The sequence below is a fragment of the Manis javanica genome, chromosome 12, assembly GCF_040802235.1.
Source record: "Manis javanica isolate MJ-LG chromosome 12, MJ_LKY, whole genome shotgun sequence".
In the NCBI taxonomy this organism is placed as follows: Eukaryota; Metazoa; Chordata; class Mammalia; order Pholidota; family Manidae; genus Manis; species Manis javanica.
This window is the reverse complement of record NC_133167.1, coordinates 25,326,345-25,339,054: the sequence shown is the minus strand read 5'-3', so window position 1 is coordinate 25,339,054 and position 12,710 is coordinate 25,326,345. Positions and strand designations below refer to the sequence as shown.

At 38.2% G+C, this 12,710-nt stretch overlaps 1 long non-coding RNA gene across 4 annotated transcripts in view; it reads right to left on the bottom strand.

Moving 5' to 3' along the window:
• Positions 1-12,710, bottom strand: part of LOC140844968 (uncharacterized) — a 64,023-nt gene that overhangs the window by 17,043 nt on the left and 34,270 nt on the right. The window lies entirely within an intron of this gene.

Here is a 12,710-nt window from a genome sequence, read left to right as displayed (position 1 = left end):
TTGAAGATATTTGATAAAGGAGAGGAGAGGTCATAAAAAGAAAAATTGGCATCTGTGCTTTTATCCCAAACTATTATATTAGCTGTTTGTTTCTGAGTGCTTGGTTAGTCTGGCTATATTTAAATTACTTACATCATCTGTAATCCTAAAGACACACTTCAGTTTCAGAGGGCTCCCCATGTACAAATTACAAGACTGAGGTTCAGCAAGGTTAATAATCGCATTGCAAATACACAAGTGCATTTCAGAAACCCTTTCTTTATACATTTGACTTGACAATGAAACTCACTGAACAATTAGCTTCACGTGATGTTACATCACTAAGTTACTGATGTGACACACTGATGCCAGAGCAGGAATGTGCCCAGTTCTGTTGGGAGAAAAAAATGGGCTGGGCTACTACATAGGAACACTATCTTCCTGCCATTTCTATGTAAACACACTTCAGAAAAGAGCTTTGCTATGTCCATGTCACATGATTTCTTAACTGCCAACTTCAGACTCTGCCAGCTGTCTTTCAAGAGGTCCTCCCCACTCCTCACAGCCACCAGGTACAGATACAGAGTAAGACAAGCTGATGCCCATTCACACACACACACACCCCTTTCCTCTCCTACCTCTGCTTCCACCTACTAAACAACTGTCTCACCTCCATATTGTAATTATTAAGGACCACTAAGAGCCTCTTTCTTGGTAAAGCAAATAGTCTTTTACCTGTGCTTCTGGTTTAAGTGGTGAAAAAAAAATTTCATAAATGAATTTAGATATGACTTTCAGTCTTTTCAACTAGCTGTATAAACTTAGATTTTTTTTTTCTTGAAGTGTTCTTACCATCCTTCCCTAGGAAAATAATATTGAATGTTCCTCACATTCAACTGAATTGAACTCAGAAGAATTATCTGAAGAAGTCCCCCAAATCCTATCATAGGCCTCTCTAGGGCTGTGGCATCATAATTTGTCCTGCTCACTTACCTTTGGGAATAATACTGCATTGAGCCTTAAACAGTGAGGCTTAGGAGCCTGAAACTAAAAATAGTAAGTTGCCATCCTCAATTTTGCTAATCTGAAAATTGCTAAGGCTTTGAGGGATCAAAAACAATGGACATATCCCTCAAAAGAGATCTAGGATACAGCTTTCCTCCCCCAAGAGAACATCATTCCATTAAGAGATTAATTACAAACTAGAAGGCATCTGTCCTTCCTACACCCAAGGAAAATCCCCTTCCTTTGTAAACTCTTGTCTGTAACAATCCCATGTTGTTTGTGAGATTTCAGGGAAGATGGAGTGTAAAGAGAACAAGGAAGGGTTAGTAGACTAAGAAAGAAAGAGAGGGAGATGGGAAAAGAAAGAATGAAAGAGGAAGAAAGAAGGCGGGGGGGAGGAAGGAACTAATTTTAACTTATTTGAATAAACCAATATCAAGATATTATCATGAGATGTTTCTAGGATAACTCATCATTATAGTAAAGTTTCTACCAAGTAAGTACACATTGGAATGTGTTACTTAATAGTTCTTTCTTTTTATTCTTAGTGCATACAACCTATGATCACTTTGTTTTCTTTTGTTTTCTTTAAAGGTAGTCATTTCTCAATCATTTCTCATCTTTGCTTTAAGATGAACTGAATTTCTGTTCAGGATTATGTCCCTTGATATTGTTACCAGATAATCTCCAAGTGTCCAGCGCTCTCATCAGGAGCATCGGAGTTCTCTCTGCTTTCAGAAAGCAAAGACAAATGGCTGTTCTCACCCTCTCTATCTACCCAGCAACACGAGATCTGCGCCTTTTCACCAAAGAAATAACTTTCATCTAGCATCAAAGAAATAAAATCACACAAATTCTGATGAGATATAATCTTTTCTCCATCTTTTTTTTTTTAAATACACAGTATTTTTCTTTACTAGCAGAGACATATCATGATTTTCCCAAGTCAGTCATACTGCTGAAAGTTTTCACTCAATGACTCTAGGCTGCAGACAAGCCACAGAGAGGCCTTTTTAAGATATACCAAAGTATGCTTCTTGCAAACTCTACTTTCATTTCTGGAGCAGACCTTTTCTTTGAAATTGGTGTTTAAACAGTAAGAGGCAATTTTGTCAGGACTATGTTAAAATGACATGGATTCCAAATACTTTCTTTTAAAGCTTCTATCATACATGACAACAAACATATACAATACCCTCCTGTCTCATAATAAATGCAACTTGTTCTGTATATAATTTGAATGAAATGTTATAATTTTGCTTTAAAATTGTCGGACTGTGAATAACCTAATTAATTCATGGTTGACTATGATTTCTAAACAGCAATCAAGCATACTCAGAAATTTTTGCCCTATTAGTCTAATCTAGAAATTGTTTTGAAGTGTAGTGAAATTGTTTTAATAACTAAATTTAATAATTAATTAGGTTGACCTAATGTAAAACTTGGTATTGATTTAATTATTCATTAATGTTGATTTCGTGGTCTCTTTTGGAATTCTGATGCTATTTTTTAATATCAAATATTTTTATAGACCCCTAAGATACTCATAGGCCTAGGGGTTGTGATTTTGAATGCTGAAAAAATAAAACAAATCTGATCATTGCTGTGATCATTTTGCTGATGTGACCACAGAAAAAGAAAATCAGCAGGATGCAAAACTACCCTGAGAGTAGAAATTCTTTCTCTCCAGCTTTCCATGGAGCTTTCTTCTCAGGAGGCACCTAAGACTTACATAGCTTTCCATGAGTCCCACTGTCCTATAATCATGGAGCAAGATCCTAGCGTTTCTGGAAGGGTCAGATAGTAAAACTACTGATGCTTAAGTAATTGTTAATTCATTTCAGGAATACTAGAATTCTGGTGAAGACCTGAAAACCAGAGAGAAGCGAGGCAGCCATGTGATGGGTAGAATTTATGATCCAGTGATGGACACAGAGAACTACAGGACCCACTGTTCAGAAGACAGAGAGAATCACATGCATATGGAGTTAGGAGTGCCCTCTGTATGCTTTCTCTACCTGACTAACTGGGATTTCCCTTGTCTTCCACTTTCTTATGTGGACAGAATATAAATAATGCTGCTCATCACATAGGGATGCCCAAGATGCTGCAATATATGGTTGGTTCCTTACACCACAACATAGCACAGCAGAGCATTAACAGTTTTTATTTTATTTTATTTGACAGCCTCTTTTATTCTAATGTACAATTTCAGAAACACCCTTAGGATCTTCATCACTTCAGCTAAATATGAAAACGTACTTTTGTTTAAAAAAATATTTTTTCACATTAAAAGAAAATTAAACTGTGTGTACAAAGCAACATATTTTACCTATCTAATAACTAATATGTGCTTCTTAATTATCTTTAAAATCATTGCATAAAGAAAATCCATCTGCCAAGATACAAATTTGAAAAGACATACCATTTGTATCAGGATCCAATGTATCTCACCATAGGGAGAGAAATTTCACTTTGTGTCATATCAAAAATAGAATAAACAAACAAACAAAATAGAATAAAATCACTTCATCACTGGATATTAGAAATGAATACATGACAAAAACCATTTCACCTATTTTTGAAACATGTTACACTTTGTTTCTAACTAACAAAATGAAGGAGAATCCTCGCTTAAATTTTCTGTATCGCCTACCTTATTAACGTGAAAATTCTATTCCTAATAAGTGAAAATGAAAACTGGACATGACACTAGTGACATGTCCTCTTTATACCATGGTTTTTGTGGTTTGTCAAAGAACAAACTATTCTGAGACAAAATATGACCAGATATTCTAATTTTTGTGGTCCTGATACCATGTTCTCTTTCAATAGTCATGGTATTTGTGCTTCTGCCTTGAACCACTCATTGCCCATTATAGGCATAAATTAAGCAATATATGTATGTGTCTAGGAACAAGACTAATCAAAGACCATACATGGTCAAAACCACTGCGGCTGGAGATTTCAGTCTGATCTCCAGTAACAGTCATGTGTTTTCACCCTACAGCAGAACTTCTGGAGATCTCTAAGACCCATTGGGGAAGTGAGGACATGAAATCAAAACTATTTTCATAAAAATACTAAGTAAGGTGTTATTTGCCTTTCCTCAGTGTACTGACAAATGCACTGAAAGTCCAAAAACGATGATGGATAAATGTGCTGCTGTTACCTTAGCACATCAAAGCTACAGCATCAAGCTGTACTAATAATCATGTATTTTTCACTGCTACATAGACTTGCCTATTTAGTAGACATTTTCTCAGAAATGAATGAAATGAGCTTATTGCTTTAATGAGACAACTGACAGAATTTGTTGACACTGATAAATTTGAGCTGTCAAGCAAAATTTTTGAAAAGCTTGTATCCACTACTGTGAGCTTGACAGCATACTAATACTTCAAGGACTTTTCTTATGATATCAGTGGTGATATTAATTAATGCAATGTATTGATTTATATAGCAAAATGTGTCCACATAAGGAAGATTTGGATGACTTAGTGAACTGATATTTTCTAAAGCATGATCTTATAAATCATGCATGGGAAAAAGATCGACTTGAAGTGCAAGTTAGACCAATGGATTTTAATGTAACAGAATATGATGAGTTATGGACATGCAACTAACCCTTATGAAACTGCTATTTGTTGAGTTTGAGAAGAGTATAAAAGAGGAATATCCACAATTATAAGAAAAGACTATTAAAATATCCTCCCTTTTCAATTATGCATCTATACAAAGCCAGATTTCCTTCATGTATTTTCACCAAAGCAATATATCCGACTGAATCCAGAACTGACTCAGTGCAAAGCAGATACAAGAATCTATGTTCTATTAAGCCAGACATTAAAGAGATTTGCAAACAAGTAAAACAATCTCAATCTGCTGACCACTTGTTACAGTTTTGGAAAATGTAGTTATTTTTCATGAAAAAAATGTTCATTCTGTTAATATATAATGCGCTTACTATCTTAATGAATAAATAATTTTTTAATTCACAATTTTAATTTCTAATATGAGAAATATCGTTGAACTTAATCCACAAAAAAGAAAAGCTCTTCAGGATTCTCCATAATTTTTAAGAATATAAGGGGTCACGAGACTGAAGAGTTTGAGAACTGTTGCTTTCTCCAAACTCTGAATAACCAAAGAGTTTTCTGAAAAAGGTAACTTTTTATACCACCGATTTGCCAGTGTGATTTAAACACAAAACTTGAAACCAAAGAAAATACCATGAAATGTGGGAAAAACTTTGAAACGCCAGGAGATTTGGGAACCATCAATTTTAAACTGCTGCCCTAGAAAAATCTCCATAGCGATGTTCAAGAAAAGCTATTGCCTGCCCATGAGACCTGAGAGAAGACATTCTCAGGGCATTTTTTTCAACACTTACAATTAGTAGCAAACGCCAAGATTCTTTCATTGATTTTTTAATATTCACAAATGAAATCTGTTGGGATAATTGCCATGACTTCAAAAATATTTTTGATTGATCATGAACTAGTTGAAAAAAGTCACACTACTTTTAAAACTCCTTTCTGGCCTCCTTTGTGTGCATTTTCTGTAACAATGTTGGTAGGATTATGCACAACTCAAGTTTGCTATTTGCTACAATTTTATGAAATTGTTGGCAAAAGTTTTGGTAATAAATGGTTAAACACAGCAAAACTATATTTTAAAAAATTAAATTTATTGGGCTGGGGGATAATGGCCATCTGTCATTCTCACCTGTACAGAATCCATTGACTCTTTTTTTTTTTCTCTGACACAGTAGTTTGAATTTTCTTTCGAGATAATATCATCAATAATCTCAGATTTTATGGTTCTATTGCAGGGGCTGCCTGAACTCCAGCTGCAGAAGTGGCCATGTGACTCAGGTCCATCCAGTCCATCATTCTAACCCTTGACTTCACTCATAAAATTATTGTAAGAATAAAATAAGATAATAAATGTAGATTTCACCTCAGTGATGTGCATGTAGTAAGAGCTCAAGAAATGTTAGTTGGTTTTACTATTAAAAGGTGAATCTGATCTGTCATCTCCTCTTCTTATAAACCATAGAATCTAAACTGCTTCCTCACAGTGGGACACATGGCTCAGCTTACATAATCAGGTCATCTCCAGTCTTGCCCCCACCATAGTGCATTGAGTTCTCTGCAAGTTCCACACGTCTTCTTTCATTCTAGGAGCTTAATCATGCCACTCCACTCTCTCCGGTGTACTTACTTATTCCTTCCCCCTTCCTTCCCTTTCCTCCTATACTAACCTGTATGCTCGGTGACGACAAGCTTCCTGTCTATCTCATTCCACACTGTATTTCTCCTGAGTAACATAATTAATTGATTCCTGGTAAGGATTCACGAAGTGCTTATTGAATGAATTGTTTTAAACCACATTTTATAGAATGAAGCCAGCATAAGATGAAGTATTTATACATTTCTCTTAAAAAAAAAAAAAACTTTTCCTGCCAACTTTCCAAAATACAGAACAGACTTCTGTTGATTTTAATGTTTAAAAAAAGAGGAAATTGCAGTGCCTGTCTTGGACAGGAGACGGCAGTGCAAATATTATTTGACATAGATCCTCGTCGGTTTACAGATTCCGGAACGTGTCCCTGTAAATATCCAGCATGAAGTCTGAGCCTTTTTCTTTATGATGTCTTTAATGGCTTTTCACCGAGACAGGCATTCTTTGTGAATACTGTTGGTGCATCGTACCTGCAGGGCCTTTCCAAAGAAAGCCAACAGCTGCCAACTAGGACCAATGTCAGGGAGGACTCCTGGCACAGAGGTCACATGGTAGGGCCAAGTTCCCTGCCGTGAAAGACACAAGGAGCTGGCATTACTGTCAGAATTTGAGCCTGCGCATTGTGATCATGGTTCTTAACCAGGATTAATCTATTGAGGGGTAAGTGAGGTGAAGTCACTTTTTACATTTTCTGAACTGCTTATTCCTGGTTAATAATTTTTCCCCAAGAGAATCAGAGAGTAGTTGGATATTTAGAATTTCTTCAACAAGAATGAAATTACTAACCAGTCGTATTCTTTCCAACAGTTTTGTGGTGTAGTATAGGGTATAATCTCAGGGGCTATGCCCATGTTTAGTAAAAATTAAGTTTAAGGGACTCTGTGTGTGTGTGTGTGTCTGCGTGTGTGTGTCACACATATAGTTATATATAGTATATGAAATAAGTTATCAGACTTTGCAAACTAAACCAAATAAGACCCAAGCTTAAAACCCATACATGGCTTTAAACACACATACATGTCAGTTAATGTCACCAAATCCCTTGATTTTCAACTGCTCCTGTAACTTTAACAATCTTGATAGGAAAAAAAAAATTGGAAAAATAAAATAAGCGGTTTCAAAAAAAATTCCGTGAACTACGGAAAAACAAAGTCTAGTGTCCTGTCTTACTGAATGAGGGGGCAAAAATGCCTTCTTGCTGTAAAACACCATCCCCATCAGAGGTGCGGAAGCTCCTTGAAGGCAGACACCATCAGTGCTATTTTTTAGGGGAAAAGACTGAGCACTCAGATTCCCTAGAATTAATTTTTAGCTATATCAAAACAATCAGTTATAAGTATCTCTCCATTAGTTACAGAAACAGAGAAATTTCATGGGCTGGAGAACAGAGAAATCATTTCTACGTTGGATTTCTGAGGACGGTTATTTGGGGCAACATGTTAATTTTTGTAATTCTGCTTCCCTTGGTTTAAGATGATAATACATTATCTGACTTTGTAAATCACTTCACACAAACCCTGAGTTTAAAATCCATAAATGGTTTCCTGTCATTTTTTAGGTTAGACCCGCATCACCAATGTGGCCAGCTCAGCCAGCCGTTGCCAGGCACTAGGATTCCCCACTAGCCATGCTACCCTGCTCTCCTCTTTCCAGCCACTCTTCCACACACATCCTAGCGTCACAGGGTCACTGCACCTCCTCCTCTTCTCCTTTGATCACTCTTTCTCCTAATTCACCTGGCATCTCAGTTCCCATGTTGTCAGGAAGTCATGTAACAGAGTCTACAGGGACTATAGAGTATGATGTCACTTTTCTTGGTTCAGGGCTTTTCTCACAGATTGTAATTACATTTCTAACCTTTGTGATTAGGAGCTGCCACCCCCTAATGACACGTACTCAATGTTTAGTACTTCATATTGAAAAAAAAAAAGAAGTGGATAAATGAATGGCTGAATAAATGAATGGATCATGATCATGGAGGTGGGAATAGGGAACCCCAACCTAATTAAATCATGGGGAAAATGTGGCAGTATGGACCAGGAATTTGAAATCCACTACAACCCACTATTTATCAAAAGTCTACATAATATATTTGATTTCTCATGAGCTTCAATTTGGTCACATAATTTTCAATGGCTCAAAGATGATCCAGAAAGGTGATAAACTTAAATTTCATAATTCAGGGTAAATGTAATTTGCAATAATCTTATAGCAAATTTTGTAATTCTATAACGTCCTATTTTGCTTAAACTTGTTCATTTAGCTGTTAATTTGAACATGGAAGACTTTACACACAGTCTGAACGTGGAACACCTTAGAAACAACCAGAAAACAGTCATTCTTTGCTCCCCACAAAAAGGTTCAACTACCTGGTGGTGGGGTTGGCAGTTCTTTCTTGCCCTTTGGATGAATCCTACGCCAAGTCCCAGAGATTTTCCTTTGCATTTTGATAATTAAAAATCCTTCAGTTTCTTAAACTCCCAGAATGTCTTTTGGAAGTAATTTAAATGCTTAGCTCCTTGCATTAACTGCAATTGGTACTTTATTACAAGAAAACACTACTCTCCTGGCCTATTTAGCCCTGCTAATTAGCACACAGAGGAGATGGCCGCCCGTTTGGTCCCTCCTGTGTTGGCCCCCACAGGGGCAGAGGTAGGATAAAGGGCAGGGGAGAGGGAACGGGAAAGGTCTTGACTGGCACTAGCATGTTCTGGCGGCTCGCTCTGTGGCTATAGAAGGTATTTAGCAGAGACAGAAAGAGAGGTGAACACCTCTCACTCTGGGGCTGCTTTCACGTGACCCTGAAGGCCTCCCGTGATCTCCACCTGCAGATCTCCTTAGTGTTTGTCTACTTGGCATTCAGTAGTGCACCCTGACCTTGCACCATGAGTCTTTGTCACTCTGGACAGTCACATGATGTAGCCACCTCCAGGGTTGCTCTCCATGGCCTAATTGGGTCCATAGGAGGCACACTTGGCCCACATCTTTAACCCATCATCAGTGGCTGGAGTAACTTGCCAAGCAACTTCCTGCTCTGTGGTCATAGATCATTTACCTAACTGCTGATACGTTTTTTTACTATATGCCTCCGATGATTAAAATAATAAGATTTCCAGGTCCCACTAAAGTCTCTCACTCTATTTTCCACTGGGGGAGACGCTTCTCACTTCTCATCCCTCCTCTGTCATGGATGGAGATTCATCAAACACACACGTACACACACACACATGTACAAACTCTATCACAAAGTCTAATACCTGGTGTCTAGCCTCTTAGCTTGTAACCATTTTCTGAGACTAGAGATGAGAGTTCAGTTAAGGACCGAAAAATTCATTTTGATCACTTCCTTTTTGCAAATTATGCTTCCATAGTCCAGTTTTTTGCCTTGGAACGTGACAGTCATGGCCTACTATCATTTTTTAAATTAGCCTTCCACATTTCATACCCTGTTTATTTACACTCAAACCCTATAAAGATATACTTTGGCTATTTAAAATGGTTAACTCATTCCAAGTTCTCCTTTTCTGGTTGTTTCTCAAAGCTGTATCACCAGTATCAGGAGGAATACAAACAAAACTATTTCTCTGATGAATGCAAATTCTAGCAGGCACAAGTTAGTTTTCCACAGAGACATAAAAGTGGGGCTACTGGGGATATGGCTTGTATCACTCTCTAAGGACTGTCCAAATGAGAATTCTGTTATGTGTTCACTACTAGAATTCAGAAAGGGAGAGTCCAACACTAGTGTGTAAAATGCTAAGCAGAACCTAGCATCTGGGACCTGGCCAATGTTCCTTGAGGAAATAAGCAAGCACCCAATTATCACTGGGAAGGAGAGCAGATGTGCAAAACTCTTCTGCTGCCTGAGCTGACAGTACAGAATGACAGCCTGGAGGGTCACAGACACTGAAGCCCCCAGCTGCCTGGGGCTGAGGTGGAGCCAAGCACGAAGTTAGTCAGTCTTCTACAGCAAAGCCCCAACTACAGTAGAGGCCTGAACTCTTCCAGAGTGACTTCTTGCTCCTGTTCATAGAAAAAATAAATATAAGAGACCTCGTGGTGCTTAGCAATACACAGGCCCTAAATGACGCAACCATGACAGTTAAAAGTGATGCTTTGAAAAGTGAGATGGTGAGGCAAAAGATGGGAGGGTGGATGTTCCGGTTTTGTTTTGACTGTTCGCTTCTGAGTGAGCATGCTCTACTCATAAGGTCATAATAACAAGGCATTTCTACTTGAGGGAAAGCCAGCAAAATTCAAATAGACCAGGGTACTTCTCAGTTACTTATTTCACACGATGCCCCAACTCAATGACTTAAAATGACGCTCATTTTAGTTTTGTTCACGAACCTATGGATCAGCTGGCGGTGCTTCTGGTCTTGGGCTGAGCTCACTCGTCTATCTGTAGTCAGCTGTGGGCTAACTAGGTGTTCCTGCTATGTCATGCTGCGCTTTCTTACATGTTTGGGGGTTTGCTGGCTGAGGGCTGTTGGCTTTCTTCCACATATATCTCATTCGCCAACTGGCTAGCTCAAGTTGGTTTACATGATGCACAGCCTCCCAAGGGTTGGAAAAGAGCCAGTCCTCACGGCCTCTTGAGTCTGGGCTCCGAATTGGCCCAAAGTCACTTGCATCTCATTCTATTGGTCAGTGCAAGACACAAGGCCAACCCAGGATCAAGGGGCAGGAAATAGGCCTTTCTCTTGACAACAACCTACAAAAAGCACATTGCAAAGGGGGTGAGTACAGGGAGAGTGGAGTAACTGGGACAGTTACTGCCACATAGCATCCCAAAACTGCAAGGCCACATGAAGAAATGGAGGAAACAGAAGAGGAAATAAGTTGGGAATCATGTAGCATATTAAAACGTTTAACACCAATCAGGTTGCAAAAATAAATCTTTTTTTCATCCACACCTCAATAAGTGAGCTGCAGGGAACACTCAATCCCCTTTTCCTTGTCCAGCTCCAGCATGTCATGATAGTCTCAAATTAAACACCACTTTCTATAGGAAACTTGCGTGAAATGCCTTCCTTTTAGCCAGAAAATAAATCAAGTATTTTCCCTCCATAACATTTATAAGAATCTGTATTTTTGTCCCTGTCTTCCTTGCTACACTAGGTGCTCTGAGAGTACAGGGTAAAGCTGACCATATTTACCTTGCACACCTGCACCCCTGCCTAGCCCCTGCATAGCACAGAGTAGATGCTGAATAAATATTTCTTAGAAAATAAACACAGAGGGAATGAATGAATGAATGGATGGATGGCTGAGGAGTAAGTTGAGTATTATTAAGGAAAATGCATACATTTGGAGATATCAAATTTTCATGTGATTTCCACATCCTTGCCAACATGATTTGAAATCCCATTCTTGCTACCAGACAGAACAGAAACACTGTGGGAGATTAAGATTACTTTTTGATAACTTTGTATGATGCAGCAACCAAGTCTTAAACCCTGCATCTGCCCCTTTCTAGAAATTTAATAAATGTAAACTCAAAGAGATCCAGAAATGGTCATCACACTGTCCTAAAATCTTGACTGGAAAATGCACAAATAAACAAAGCACAAGCTGTTGCATGAATAGTAGCCCTATGGCCAGTTAGATTATGTGTAGCTGAAGAAAACATTATATTTGGAATGAGCAGAGCTTTCCAAAGGAAATGCTTCAGTCTTGGTCCTAGAAAAAAATAATCAGACACTTTTGGAGTAAAATAGAATGCTAACAGAATAAACTTTGGTCTACTATTATAAGCCAACTTTATACTAGGCATTTGTAAGCATTTTTACATTTAATCCTCATAAAGACCTATGTCATGCCATATCTTTTATCTTTTCTGTAAAGATAGAGAAATCAGAGCACAGTATGTTATGTAATTTCCTCAAGTCATTACCACCGAAATATTAATTTATTAATATTAATGGGAAGATGGCGAGACTGGGGTCCGGGGGAGAAAACTACATGGATTTATTATGGTTTGCCAGGAACTGTCATAAATACTGTACCTCAGCTCCCAGTCCTGCTGCCCAGCTACACTGCTCACCTGTTTTTCACTTCTCTAGGTTTGTGCGCATGGGACTCTTCTTGAGTATGAAGGACTGAATCATGAATGTTATTGAGTTAGAGCTTCCAGGAGGTTTATCAGCAAAGCTAGCCAGTGACTCCAGCATTACCAAGTAAAGTACAGCAAACATGTTTCAGAATTTTCAACAGGAAAGCATCTTCCTTATAAGTTAACTGGTAAAAATTCAACACTATTCAAAGACTACACTCTTAGATTCCCTTGCAGTTCCCTTTCCTAAACTCGTTTTCTGCTGCTTAAAAATTAAATGGCCCCCATCCTTCCCAGGTATCCACTATAGGCGTTCAGCTCATGCCCTAAAACATTTGTGGTCTTTCCAGTCTTAAATTATATGACTAGAATACAAATTAGGGCTCCAAGTATCTTATGAACCATAGTTTGGGGTGTGGGTGTC